The 14,814-nt window shown below is 49.2% G+C and overlaps 1 long non-coding RNA gene across 2 annotated transcripts in view; it reads left to right on the forward strand.

The window, feature by feature from the left end:
• LOC117285319 overlaps window positions 1-14,814 on the forward strand; it is a 60,071-nt gene that overhangs the window by 17,465 nt on the left and 27,792 nt on the right. The window contains exons 1-2 of one of the 2 annotated variants that reach the window (XR_004516331.1): window positions 523-628; window positions 13,447-13,530. This is a non-coding gene — a long non-coding RNA (uncharacterized LOC117285319). Of the gene's footprint in view, window positions 1-522; window positions 629-13,446; window positions 13,531-14,814 lie in introns of those variants that run through there. The other variant, XR_004516330.1, reaches the window with a different exon arrangement.

A 14,814-nucleotide genomic window follows, 5' to 3' on the forward strand; every position in this document is an offset into this window, starting at 1 on the left:
TTTTCTAGGAGTTCTAAAAATTATTCTCTGGATGCACCTTAAAAATATGCCCTGTAACTTCTTTTATGGATGTTTCTATTAAGTATAGAGTTTTGCAACATTGTCACTCTTCCCTGAAATGTCTTTGACTCTTTCAAGTTATTTTGCCTGTAGTATTTAATTCCAGGCTCCATCTTTCATGTTACAAACATGTTTTAAATAAGTAGTATCCTAATCTTTCCTATCTGTTACATCTGGTATCTAAAATTCCTTCTAAAAAGACCATTGTACTGAAAGCTTAGTTGCTGAGGGGCTTTTGAGAAGTGACTGAATCACAAAGGCTCTAACTTCACGAGTATATCAACCCACTGATGAGATCATAGTTTGATGGCATTGTCGGGAAGTAGTGGCAACGGGAGAGCGGGGCTAGCTGAAAGAAATAGATAATGGTTATAGCATTGGGCACGATATCCAGTCTCGAGCTCTTCCCTCTCTGGCTCTTTCCCTTTCTGTCTGCTTCCTGCCTTCTTGAGGTGAGCCGCTCTTCATTGCCACGCCTCTCTGCCGTGATGTTTCTGTTTCCTCACGAGCCTAGAAGCGATGGAGTTGTCCAGCCACAGACTTAAAACATCTGAAACCATGAATCAATGTAAGTCTTTCTTCCTTCATGTTGCTTTCCTCGGGTATTTAGTAATTGCCTCAGAAAGCTAACAAACACAACGTCTTCAGCACACGAAAGCAAGGCGCTAAATGACTGCTTGGAAGCTGTGTTCATGCTTGGGACCTGTTACTAGATGTCTCGCAATCATCAGCATCTAGGGACCTTTTCTTTTGTTCTGGACCAGTTTCTTCAGAGTCTACAGCTTGGAGGGTTGGACAATTGAAGGCAGCTGCCAACCTTCTGAAAGTCTAGATGGGGAGATGGTTCCTCCTAATTCAGCCAGTTCATTTCAGCATAACAATGATTTAAACATATTTTCTTACTGCACACTTCAAACATACATAAAATAGGGCCTGGGATTTAGCTCAGCAGTTTGGTGGCCTGCCTTGCAAGCACAAGGACCCGAGTTCAATCCCTGGTACAAAAACAAACAAACAAACAAAAAAACCCAACATACATAAAATAGTACACCAGTGTAATGAGCCTAGCTTTAACAGTTATCAATTTGCGGTCAGCTTTATCCCTCACCTAGCTCTATTCCTTAGATTATTTTATACCAAATGCCAGATATATCATTTAACTTGTTAATATTTTAGTTTATCTCTCTTTTTTCTTTTTTTTTTTTCTTTTTTTTTTTTTGGTACTGGGGATCGAACTCGGGACCTTGCACTTGTGAGGCAGGCAGCAGAAGCACTGAGCTAAATCCCTGGCCCTAGTTTGTCTCTTAAATAAAAGGACCTTAATCATAAAACTACTAACACATCTAAAAACTTCATAGTGTCCAGGGATTGCAGTGCTTACATATTCCTAATTGTCTCGTAACTTCTACTGTTTTTCCTCGTCTATCTTCCTTCTCCTGCTCATCCTCTTCCTCTTTTTAACTACTTGCAGGATTCAAATATAATGCACTGAGTTGATAAATCTTGTATGTTTGTTTTAGTCTATCTACTTCCCCTCTATTACTGAGGAAACCAGAATATTTGCTCTATAGTTTCCCACAGCCTGGAGTTTGTGAATTGTATTCTTGCCATTGGTATTTGTAGTATTTTTATAAACTAGCAGTTACATCTAGAGGCTTAACTGGATTTAGGTTTGATTTTTTGAAATACTGCTTTATAGAGTTTTATTTTGTATTTTCATCATGAGGTTTCTACATTTCTGTTCACTCTCTCTCTCCCCCTCTTGTAAAATTAACTTCCATAACCATCATCTGGCTCCATTATTTCATTGCAAAGTGATGCTACTATAATTCTGTCCATTTCTTTTTCATTTATTAGTTGGAAATCTTTGATAAAGTTTTATCAGCTTTCGTTAAGTCTTGGCTAAGGGTCTAGAGGAGTGGGAGAGTGCTTGCCTAACATATGCAAGGCCCTGGGAGAGAGGGAGGGATGGAGGAAGGGAGAGAGAAGATTTTCCTTACTCATTATCTTGTTACCCCAAGGTGCAGTGCATTTAGAGTGGTGGTAGACAACACAATGGGAAAACAGTTTGCCAGCTAGTCCTCTGTGTCTAGAATATATAAAGAGCTAAAAAAATCAGACTTTCCAAAACTCCCAAAATGAGCAAGTGCAATGGACAGAAACTTCATAGAAGTACCAATGGCCAATAAATACATGAAAAATGTTTAACATTACTGGCCTTTAGAGAAGCACAAATTAGAATAGCACAAATTCTTGCCCCAGAAAAAAAATGGCCATCATTAAGAAATAATAACATATGCTAGCAAGGCTGTGGGGGAAAGAAACCCTTCTACCTTGTTGGTGGGTATGAAAACTAGCACAACCACGATGGAAATAAAAATGGAGATTCCTCAAACAACTAAAACTAGAAATTCCACTTCTCCCAGCTCTTCCTCTTCTAGGGATCTTCCTGATTAGAGTTAAAGAAACCAGTGATCCATGCATACCCAAGTTTACAGGAGCAGAATTTATAATAGCTAAATCTTAGAAACGGCCTATGTCCATCCACAGATGAACGAATAAAGGAAGTGTGGTGTTCACACACAATGGAGCACTACTCTGCCATAAGGCAGGACGAACTTGAGTCATTTGCAGGGCGGTGGATGCACCTCGAGACCATAATGCTGAGTGAGTAAGTCAGACACTCAAGTCAGATATCGCATGGTGTCGCTCATTTGAGAAACCCAAAGTATCAGTACAGAGGAAAATAAGAGAGAGGTAACGGAAGTGGGGATAGGTCTTTCTCAAATGGGAAGGTGCCCGAGAGGCGGATGAGGGAACTGAGAGAAATGGGGTGAAAAGGCACTGAGATGTGTTGGGCACATACACCGATCCACACAAGGGGTGCAAACGTTATGTACTGAAAGTGTGTGCTGAAAATGGCAGTGGGAATGTTTGACTTTCCTTCATCAGTTTTATAAATGAGCTGCTTCTCTAGACTCCTTTACAGAAGATCAATGAAATTCTTCTTTTAACTATAATTATGTACTAAGGTATTTAGATACTATATTTGATGAGTCTCAATCAATTGCAGTTAATATTCTCATTTATGTTTAATTGTCTCATCTTTGACTAATGGGAGTCTCCAGGTGGTGCATAACTCCTTTCTTGTGCAACTGTAACAGTTTTTGATAGTTTCCTTGCTTTCCAACAGAGCAAGATTTACAGAATCACGTTGCATGTTACCACACTTCAGATGTGGGACCTTCCGTTGCCCTCCAGCAGCCTGGTTCATTTCAGTGCCCAGTGGTACTTAAAGACCATAATCTAGGAACTGCAGGTGCTTGTTCCTGCTGAGTTAGTTGGTTTCCTGTCCTTTGCAGTGGAAAGAACCACAAAATGCATATTTTAAAATATAAAATGCATTTAGAGTTATTACCAATCCTTCAAAGACAAATTCAGGACCACAGCGATTCTACTCATCTTCATTGACTTACCTTCTGTTTTGTTTCTTTCTCCTACACCAAAAGCCTCCAAGAACATCGATGTCATTATTTACTTTCTCTATTAGTGTCTGTCCCACTAGGGATGCATGTAGAGTCGATTACTGGATTTTAAATTACACAAAAGAGTTTCTCTCTATACGGGATGACACCAACTCAATAGATAGTTAGGTTCATTCATTTCATTTTGCTTTTGATCTTTTAGGGATCAGTTATTTATTTACTTATTTATGATGTCATTTTGTAAAGTATCTGCATAGTGTTAAATTCAAGTGTATGAAGTGAGTTGCACTCACTAATATCTACCTTCTGCCCTATCTTCTCCACTGTCTCCTCCCTGTTCTACGAAACAGTTAAATAAAAATATCTTTGCTTATCTTTTTACTTTGTGAAATCTAAGCAAATAAATACATATATTATATGTATTCATATTTCTCCTTTCATTTTTAGGTAAATAGCTGCCAGTTATACAAATTTTTAGCCACTAAAATATTAATCTTTTGGGCTGGGGATTTAGCTCAGTGGCACTGCACCTGCCTCACAAGCGCAAGGTCCTGAGTTCGATCCCTGGTACAAAACACACACACACACACACACACACACACACACACACCTTTTAATAAAATGGATGGATAGGAATATGTTACACATTTATTTTGTGGCTCAGCTTGCTCCCTGATTTGTCTCCTACCAGTTTTTTTGGTTTGGTTTTGTATTTTTGATACAGGGTCTCACTATATAGCTCAGGTTGGCCTTGAACTCACTATGTAGCCCATGCTGGCCTCAAACTCAAGGCAACCCTCCTGCCTCAGCCTTCCAAGTGCTGGGATTGCAGGGGTGCACCACCACCCCTGGCTGCCTACCACTCCTTAAAGCAAATGTCCTATGGCAAGGGCCTAGGTACACTTTAAGGGAATATAGATCTGAGTTTAGATTCTAGCTCCACCCTTTCTTGCTATGTCACTATGGACAGATATATTAATCTCTCTGGGTCTCCTTATCTTTATCTGTAAAATAATAATAATGAATATTGAAGTAATACTTTCTTCACAAAGTTATTTATTGTAGATGGCTCGGAGAGAACACGTAGCAGAGTGCCCAGCACAAGGTAAATGTTGGCTAAATGTGAGTCATTTTCAGTTGTGCCTGGATTAGCTGAGTTCCTTCATATTCTTGTCAATCTGATGATTTCAAGGGTCTTACAAGTACCGAGTGTGATTCCCCCACTGTTTAGCTTCAGAAGCAGGCCCCTGTAGGCCCCAGTGAACAATTAGAGCACTCAATGCCGCCAAGGATGCTGAGTTGCTACTCTGCAGTCCGTGCCTTCCGCCTTAGCCCAGGCCCCCTGTCCTGGCCAGCCCAGACCATGGTGTCCCATCCTCAAAGGTGCCTCTATTTCCTGCCTTCCCGCTGTGCCTGCTTGGCTCAGCTCTTTCCTGCTGCAGCCTGCAGCCTGCCTCTCTCTGGAAGCTGTTTCAGGCCTCCCTGACACCCTGAGGAAGCTTCTTTTCCGACTTTCGAGCGCCCCTTTCACTCCATTCTCAGGGTCCTGCAACATAGGTTAAGGGCTCCACTTCCCTCCTGTTGCTTTTGCGGCCTCAGTGTGACATCTCGCGGCATCTCGTCCTCTGCCAGCACATCAGGACACCGCTGGCAGGTCACTGTTTGGTTGCTGCTTTTGTGCCTTTGTACAGTAGTTTCAGCCTGACAGTGTCGTCACTGTGTGGTTTCCTTGTCTGGGCCCTGTGCTGTTAACCCACGGGGCCTTGGCCCCGTCGCTTCCTGTGTTACAGTGTCACGTGGGTCTCTTGTCTCCAGACTGCTTGTCACAGTCCTGCACTGTCACCTTTACCTTTGAGTCACACGTCGTCACTGCCTCCCGTTACTGCGGACTTGGTTGGATTTAGTGTTATAATGCACTTTGTTATCGAAGGACTGAAATGCAAATTTGGAGTGCAGGAGCGTGGGGCAGGACGGGAGAGCTCTCAGTTCCGTTCCCGAAGCCCGAGCTACCCCTGTAAGTGTCTACAGGAATCTGCGCAGGGGTACATTACACTTAGGCGTGTGAGCTCAGTGCGTGCCGTGCTCGCTGCCCTGGTCCCATGCCAGCCTTTCTTCTCACCTCTGCTGATGCCCCACCAGCAGCCAGCCTCCTGGAAAACAAGCCTTAGTCCTCTCCCTCACCTTCGGGTCCACCTGGCAGCCAAGTCCCAAGTGCTGCCTCGGTGAGGCTGCTCTCAGGCCTTCCTGGGCCCAGAGCGGGGTGAAGCCCACCCGGAGGACCTCAAGTCCCTCCGCCCCGCCAGGGTGACTGCCTCGTCACAGACCTTCCTGCCCCCGTCAGTTGTCCGTCTCGTTCTTTCTCGCTTTCACTCTATCCTACTGGTCTCTCTCTCTGATTCAGTTTTCCTGTCACCTACCCCGTCTAGCAGCCAGAATTAACTGTGAAAGTAACACTTTGCATCTGGCCGTCCTTCAAAGTGGAGCCTATGCCCTCCTTCGCTCCACTTTAAGAGCAGAAAAAGGCCGAGCTCAGCCTGGCCTTCATTGCCCACTACAGTCTGGTCTCTTCCTCCACCTTCTCGTCCAGGCACTCCCCAAGTCCTGTCAGCTCCACCTGCAGTAAGTAAACCAAAATGAGTCTTGGAAAGTTCCCTTCCAACTGTGTTCCCTGCCCTGAGCTGCCCGTTTCAGCCAGCCCGTGGTTCTGAGCTTCCTCCTTCCAGACCTGGGCTTTGCTCTCCTAGGTATTTTGCCCTCCCAGCCATCTCTCTGCCACTGTCACCTCCGCCTCAGCAGCCCACCCACACAGCTGAGTGCTGTCCGAGTGAGGGGACTCACCAGCCTGCATTCTCTGCAAGTCTCTCACCTCTCCTCCCACCCAGCCCGCCTTGGGCTGCTAGGAGAGCTCTTCCTCTGGGGAGCTTGGGCTGTGGTCAGGCTCTAGGTAGAGCGGGACGGGGCCAGGCATTTATTCGACCACGCACTCACCCGACAAAGGTTTTCTTGTATCCCTTAGTGCTAGGTTTTGAGAGTAAGACATAGACTCCGTTCTCATGGAACTTAAGGTTTTGGGGAAAAAATAGACAATGAATGAATACCAGGGTAGCATAGTGATAAATGAGAAGGTTAGGGCAGCTATTTAAAAAAACAAAAAGCACATTAAGGGACTAGGAGAGGCTTCCTGGAGGAAGTGACATCCAGTCTGAGATCTAAAGAGTTAGGACGTGAATGGGGGAGTTGCGGGCGGAAGGGGTACTTCATGCTGGGAGAGGAGGGCATGCAGAGTCCAGCAGGGGAGGTCAGGGACTGGAGCAGGCAACGCAGGGGAAACAGGCGTGAGAGGCTGGGCTGCGGCGTGCACAGGAGCAGTGACGGCAAACCTTTCAGAGCTTTCAATGATACAAATAGCTGGCTGTTGCCACACGTGTGCCAGAGGTTCGCCACCTCTGGGCTGGAGCATTGTGGTTGGTGAATCACTTAGGGCAGTGCGGCTGGCCTATGGCATGCGTGTGGTTTTTCTTTTAGGACAAAGGATGTTAATGTATGAGTTGTTTTTTCTCAATTAAAACCTCAGTATTCAGGTTTAATTGCTGTGTTGACACTTTGTGATAAATAAGTGGGTCTGGAGTCGTGGCTAAAAGGTCAGATTTAGGGGCTTGGGCCTGATCTCTTGCAGGCCTGTGATGTTGTACCAGAAAATTAAACTGTAAGTCTCTCTCTCTCTCTCTCTCTCTCTTTCTCTCTCTCTCTCTCTCTGGGGTGGGGCGTTGACACCACAGGATGGGATTTGCATTTTCAAGGAAATCAACAAAAGCGAAAGTCAGGAGAGTGGGCAGAGCCCAGAGTGGCAGCACAGAGGTGGAAGCCAGAGGGCCAGATCTGAGGTACTTCCGGTAGGGTGAATTCAAGCCTTGGGCTCCAATCGCATGAGGGATGAGCAAGACTGCGGAGTAGGGCGGAGTTGGGTGACCCGAGCAATTCCAGCTTCAGGATTGAGTGGATGATGGCTCCATTCCGGAAGATGAGGACCAGCGGAAGAGACCACTGTGCTTCTCCTGAGATGCCCGAGGGTAATGAGGGAGTGCACGCAGCACGGCCTGCCCAGTCCAGAGGACCAGGGAGTCATCCTGCCCGGCTCGCTAACAGGCGAGGCGAGACTAAATGTGGCTGCGCCTTGAACTAGGACCTGGGGGACCTGGAGTGGAAGCAGCAGGAGGCCCCAAGACTTGGAAGTGAAACCAGGGTGGCCCAAGGCCTGGGTGACTCCGACCTTCAATGGTGACAGACCGCTGGGCTAGGCTGGGCTGCCCTCTCCTCCTCTGATAATTAATCCCGCGCGGGGGCCGCGGGCGATGACAGGGCTGTCTAGCGTGCACTTAAGCATTAAATGACCAATTTCTGTCAGACTAACTTCCCCAGCCTCCCTGTCCCCTCCCCTGCTGCCCCCCCTCCTGCAACCCCTCCCTCTGCTCCCTGCACTCTGAGTTTTTCAGCAACTGATGGCTCCTGGTTCATTTCTGTGGAATTAATTGGTCCCTGAATGAATTCTGTTGACAGGGCAATTTATCATGTGTTTGGGCTGACAGTGAGGGTGTGTGGGGGCGTGGGGAGATAGCTCGGAGAAGGGGTGAGGGGGTTCTGGGCTGGGGTGAATATTGACCATACATAGGGCCTGAGAAGCCCAAGCCTAAGGGCTTGGGGTACCGTAGGACACCCCAGTAATGGCTCATCTTTTGCTATACATCCTGATCCCACAAGTTCAGGGAAAATCCCAAATGGGGAGACTTCCTAAACTTTGGTCACACCTTAACTCTTCAGTCATCTCAGGTGGGAGTATCTTTGTTGGGGGAGCTCAGAACCACCCTACATTAACCCTCCAAAGTCTGGAATAGGGCCCAAGGATCTGGGGAATATAAGGGTGTGCATATGTGTGTGTGTGGTGTGTAGTACACTGAAACTCTCAAGGATCTAAGGACTGATTAGTCTGGGGTTCTGGGGTGGAGGGGACGTGTCCCCAGGGAGTTGGGCGCTCAGCCGGCCTGGCTAACAGGGGCCTAGGGGACTGGCTAATTAGGGTATCGGAGCGGTTTGGGCAGGCGGGGGTGTAGGCTCTGGGCTGGAAATGGAGTTGGCCCCAAATGGCTGCTTCCTTTGTCTCCCTCCCCTTGTTCCCCATCCTGAGTCCTCAAAGGTCCCCTCAGGCCACCATCATCTGCCTCAGTGTCCCCTACCCCAAGTTCCCCAGGCTGACCCTAGGAAGAGAGGGAGAAAAATGCAGCACCAACTCCCAGATGGGAAAGGGGCAACAAATCAATAAATCCATGCGCTCCCTTCTCTAGCTTAAAAAGCGCCCCCTAATCTCTCCTTCAATGCAGGCACCCATTCCACTGACACAGAACCTTCCTGAACTTCTCCTGGCCACAGAGATGGACTGAGCACCTGCCATATGCATCCATGGAAGTCTGGAATGTCTAGTGGGAAGGGCCCTAGAGGCCACTACTTCCATACAGCTGTGGCAGAGGGAGGGAGGGGCTTCTTGAGGTCGCAGTGATCTTGTGAGCCAACTTCTGGGTCCTTCTGTCCTTGGCTTGGAGTGGCAACCACACCCCCACACTTTTTGCTCTGCTTTGAGTTTGCAGGAGGAGACTGGGAATCCCTTCTGTTGCTGCTAGGCTGTGAAGTTTGTGCCTGGGCCCTGGGCTGCGGGAATGGCACAGTGGTCAGACCGTGAGAGCAGGCAGGGTCCTGCTGGGGTTTGGTCAGTGAGGGAGGTTGTGTGCAGGAGGGGGTTGTGAGTTGGGTGCGGGAGGGGACGGGGGTGTAATCTTGGGCAACCTGGCCGCCGTGCCCTGAAGGATGAAGGCAGGGCAAGTGACCCCGAGTCTACGCTCCCTGCTGCTGCCCATAACACCTTTCTTCCGCTCTCACACACTTCCTTCTGACTTCCTGAAAGACCGTCCCCAAAGTGTCTCTTCCCCAAGACAGAACCCACCCTGCCCTGGCAGACAGCAGCTGTGTCTCCTGTGGTCTCCCCAGTGTAACCCCGGTGCCCTCCGCTTGTAACCTTGCCCTAGTAGGACTCTGTTCTTTCCCACCGCTCCGCCCTACACCTCCACCTTGTTCTTTCACAAGACCCTCATGTCCACCTCCAACAGCCTCTCTTCCTCCTGGCCATCTCACCTCTGCCTCAGTCCTGGGCTTGTCCTCAGCGTGAAGGGCCGCCATCTGGGCGTACTGACTGCCCTCCTGTCCCTCCCTCTGCAGCCTGCTGCTGGTAGCCATCCCTTGCCTCAGCAGCTCTTCCTGCACCCTCAGAACCACAGCTTGGGGGTCACCAGGTGCCTGCCATGCCACAAAGCCAGCGGCCTTTCTTTGAACTGCGACAAAACACCAAATGTGGTTTATTTTTAAAACCAGTATGCTTCTGTGTGTCCACAGCCTGGCTTTCTCTTTACTTTTTAAAGTTAAATTCATTTTTCGATAAAGTCAGTTATATTCTTTTTAAAAACACATCCACATCAATCTCCCTCTTGTCTTGTTCCCACTCACGCTGCTCCCTGCTCCAAGATAACTTTTTATTAGGCTGCTGTTTATCTTTCTGTTCATTATACACATGCAAATATGAAGAAATTCTTAATTTCTTTTTCTTGCACAATGTGTCCTCTACACTACACTCTTTTGGGGGCAGTACCAGGGATTGAACTCAGGACCTTACGCTTGCCAGGCAGGTACAGTACCACTGAGCTACATCCCTGGCCCTACTCTACACATTATTTTTTATTTTTTTATTTTAAAATAGAACCCTGTCTGTTTTCATGTGTGTTTCCATCCAGAGCCAATCTGGCCATTTGTGGGCCTCCGTTGTATCATGGGGGTCCATGGTTACGGCCTCACATGGTCGTCTCTGCCCCACTGTCCCTCCTTGTGCCCCTTACCTTATATTATGGCAGAGTGCACTTCCAAAAATGCAGACCAGGCCTGGGGATGTGGCTCAGTGGCACTGCACCTGCCTTGCAAGTGCAAGGTCCTGAGTTCGATCCCTGGTACCAAGAAAAACAAAAACAAACAAATGCCCCCCCAATACAGACCATTAAGCTGTTCTCTTTTGCTCAAAAACTTTACGTAGTTCTCACTGCTTATAGACAAAATAAAACAAATCACCAAAGCCCTTAAGAGGACATTCAGGCTCTCAAAACTGCTTAGATCAGAACTTTTCTGGTTGTGAGAGTCGGACACCCAAAATATTTGCTTAAATCAAAAAGGAGAGGGCGTATTGGCTTCTGATCCTGGAAAATCCGAAGATAGATCTTAAGATCTGGCTGGCCCAAGAGGCTCCAAAGATACCCCAAGCTCACTTCTTGTTTACTCTCAGCTCTACTGGTCTCTGCTCATGCTGAGAGTGTGATTTCCCTTGCAGGCTGACACTTCCTCAAGGTGAGGTATTCTTGGGGGCCCTAAGCCCTTGTCATTCTGGTTCACAGCCCCAAAGAAGAGACTCTCACTCTTCTAGCACCCAATAGCATCCCATTATTTCTAGGGTCCATGCACTGTAGCCAGAGACATGGGGTCCTCATTGGCTAGTTGGGAGTGTGTGGTCAGGATTGACAGTCCCACAAGATCTACACAGGATGTCCCCGTGGAAGGAGGAGGGACCATGGTGATGGTTTGGCTAAGAAGGAACCGTCTCCGGGTGTTGGTAGGAGTTATTTCAGGAGCACAGTGTTTACAAATTTCAAACATAGGGCCACAGGGGGAGCAGAACAGCATCTCCTTCCAGAACCTCCCCATAGCAACTCAGCTACTTCCTCTTCACAGGACCCAGGGCTCTCACCGTCTCTCACCTCTGTTCTGTGTGCCTCTCCCTGCCTCAAGCCTCTGCTTGCTTCTTCATCACTGCATCTGCTTATGTGCCCACGGAATGTGTGCTGAGCACTGTCCTGGGCATGGGGGGGGCAGCAAAAATCGGCCCTCATGCAGCTCCGACTGTAAGGGGAGGACAGGATGAGAGGACAGATTATACCTGTCACCTGTGAATAGCACAGGAAGGGCTTAGACAGCAGGGGGTGTGTGGGCTATTATATTTAAGGCAGTCAGGGAAGGCCTCTTTGCTAAGGAACAATGGAGTGGAGACCTTAAGGAAAGGAGGGAGCCAGGCCTGGAGATGCCCGGGGGAAGATCTGCTAGGCGAAGGGCACTTCTGGTCCAGGTTCTCAGCAGGGACCTGCTTGGTATGACTCCCGCACAGCCCACAGGCCAGTAGGCTGAGAACAGACGGAGGGAGGTAACGGGGAGCAGGAGTGGTCATGGAGCCGGGTGTGCAGGTGAATTTGGTAGCACAGTCTCAGGGTTTTGGCCTTGACTTTGAGGGAAACAAGGAACTTCCTGAGAGTTCTGAGTACAGCAGAAAAGTGATCAGCTATACATTTTGGCTTCTGGAAGGAGACAAAGGATGGAAACAGAAGACCGATCATAATTTTGTTTTGCAAGTCCAGGCAAAGGATCACAGTGGCCTGGAAAGGGATCACACAGTGCAGTGAGTTGGAAGCAGCCACACTTTGGATCTGACTGAAAGGTGGAACTGCCTGTTTTGCTGTTGGATCCAACGTGGGAGCACAAGACAAGGAGTCACGGAAGATGTGGGTGTGGGGCTTGAGGGTCTGGTGGGATATGAGGGCACCTGGGGAATGGGAATGGCCTCATCGTCTCCACACCCCCTAGTTCTGTGTCTTGAGAGAGAAGGGTGGATGGGTGCATCGTGGATCTGTCCACTTCTGAACCGGTAATGTGGGCACTGGTACAAACTGGTCTACATGAGCAGGAAGTGACTGTGGAGATGTGGGTCTGAGGCCATCCTGACGGCCCCACGACACACCTCTGACCACCAGTGACCTGGTCTCCTGCTGCGTCCCACCTCGCATCTCCACCCTTCCCCAGACACCTGCTTCTCTACCAATGTTTGATCCGGTCTATTTCTACACCTTTCTGCCTTCGGTCCCTCGGCCTGGGACGTGTATTCTGATCTTCTATGTTTCCTGTACCTCAGCCAGCAATTCTGTGAGGTCAGAATGGGACTGACAGAGTCCAGACAGATTCTGTGCAAAGTGAGCAGAAGCTGGAGAACAAGTCCTCGTGTTGTTGGGGTGGGTGAAGAGGCTGTGGCCAGAGGAGGCAGTTGGCATGTATCAGGCCCTCGGGCTGATTCCAGATGAGATAAGCATCCTAGGAAGGTCATAGCATGGATTCTGAATGGTGTGACCACTAGAACCAGTGCAGCCCTTGCAGTCTACTTCAGTAGGAGGGAGACTAGAAATAGAATGAAAGACAAGAGGTTCTGGGGACCCACATCAGTGGCCTAGCTCCCAGTTTGATGGACTGGGCAGGGCAAGACTGCCTGGGGGTGGGGCTTGGAGGCAAACTCAGGTGCTGGGGGCCAAGTGCCTGCTACATATAATGAGGGCAGTGCTCAGGGAACTGCCCTGGCCCAGCCCAGCGTCCAGGAAATTTACAGAAACTTCCTTGCTGGATAGCAAACAGTAGTCAGTTCTGCCAGTCTTGGTTTTCGCGACTTCTGAGGATTTCAAAGTGAGCTTCGCATGTTCCAGGGGCACAATACAAGCCATTTGTGTGTGAGAGGAAAACATTAAACAGAAGTTCTAATTTCTGTGCATTCCAATATATATATATCTATATATATTTTTTTTCTTCTTTTCGGCACCGGGGATCGAACTCGGGACCTTTCACTTGTGAAGCAGGCGGCAACACCAGTGAGCTAAATCCTGGGCCCTGTGCATTCCAATTTCATCCTCTTTCTATTGTATAAGATTCATAACGCCAGTCAAATAGCACATGTATGGAATATAAAAATAAGTAAATACATACAAAGTTCATAACCCTTTTGCAGATGGACTATATGACTGAGATAGCTTGAAGACTACTCTCTGAGGAGACCAGTGGCGAAGAGGGGCAACACCAGGCAAGGTGCAAGGTAGGACTGCCATTTGCTGGGATTGGAGAACAGAAGAGGGAAGAAGGTGGGGACTTGCTGATTTATTGGGGTTCCTGCCTATTCCTAAGGTGACACAAGATGGGCAAGGCTGGGCAAACTGGCTTGGGGAAAGGTCTCTGGCACCTGGTGGCAAGGTGTCAGAGACACTGCCCCAGCCAAGGGGAAAGGTGACTCCTGAGCTGCCCCGGCCCTTAAGGGTACCGCGCTCTTGAAAACAGGGCATCTAGAGCCTTTCAGGTGAGAGGAGGCTCAGTGGCGCCTAAGCCGGGAAGCCTTCCTGAGCTGGAGAAGGGAGTCTCCCAGGCTGGTGTGCAGGAGGAAGCTGGGGCTCCTGTTGTTAAGAGCCAAGGAGGGCTACAGCTGGAGGCTGTAGAGAGGAGGGTCGGGCAGTTGTGAGAATCTCTGCAGCAGCAGCGTCGTCCTGGGAACCTTGACATCCTTTCCCCAAGCAGGAACGGAGACACAAGGACAGACACACAGATCCTTCTGTCACCGGGCGCAACAAGGGTGTCCAAAAAGACAGCCCCCACCCCACCCCACCCCCGGGCAGGCACACAGGTATCCAGTCAATCCGGGAAGCCACCACCCCACTCGCCCAGACTCAGCAGGTTACCCGCCCCTGAACCGGATCCGGTGTCCCCGCTGGGCCGCACTTTCGGGTCTAGAAGTAAACAGCTCGGGAAACTTGAGGCAGGTGTCTGCGGCCTCCTCAGCCCCTTTGCACCTCGCGGTTTCCGAGTAGGGGCCACGTGAGGAGCCTGCACCCTAGATCTGGGAGCATCGCAGACTTGGCCTGGGGTAGACGCGCAGCGGGCGCTGCAGTCGAGGAAAGCAGAGCTCTCCGCCGAGAGGGCCGGCGGGGCGGGGCGGTCCCCTGTCGCGGAGGGGGTCTCGCGAGGCCGAGAATTTGGCTGGGGTCCGGGTGCGGGGGAGTGGGGTTGAGAGGATCATTGAAAGGGGTACTGGGGATCGACCGGTGCAAGGAGAGGCCGGTCCCAGAGACAGGCAGAGACAAACCTGGAGCCATGGGGAGTGACATACAAAATTTTATTATTTTTTTCTCGTGCGCGCGCGCACACACACACACACACACACACACACACACAATCAAAACGAACCGGCGCGCTGAAAGTGGCCACGGAGCCCAAGGTAGTCGGGAGCCTTCCCAGGGTCCCGCAGGACTGTGCCGGCGCCGCACTTCCCCTAAAACTTTCCCTTTCCTCTGTTTGTTTTCCTTCAAATACAAAGGCTCGAAGGGCAGAG

The sequence above is a fragment of the Fukomys damarensis genome, unplaced genomic scaffold, assembly GCF_012274545.1.
Source record: "Fukomys damarensis isolate Sample0158 unplaced genomic scaffold, DMR_v1.0_HiC HiC_scaffold_8, whole genome shotgun sequence".
Taxonomy (NCBI): domain Eukaryota; kingdom Metazoa; phylum Chordata; class Mammalia; order Rodentia; family Bathyergidae; genus Fukomys; species Fukomys damarensis.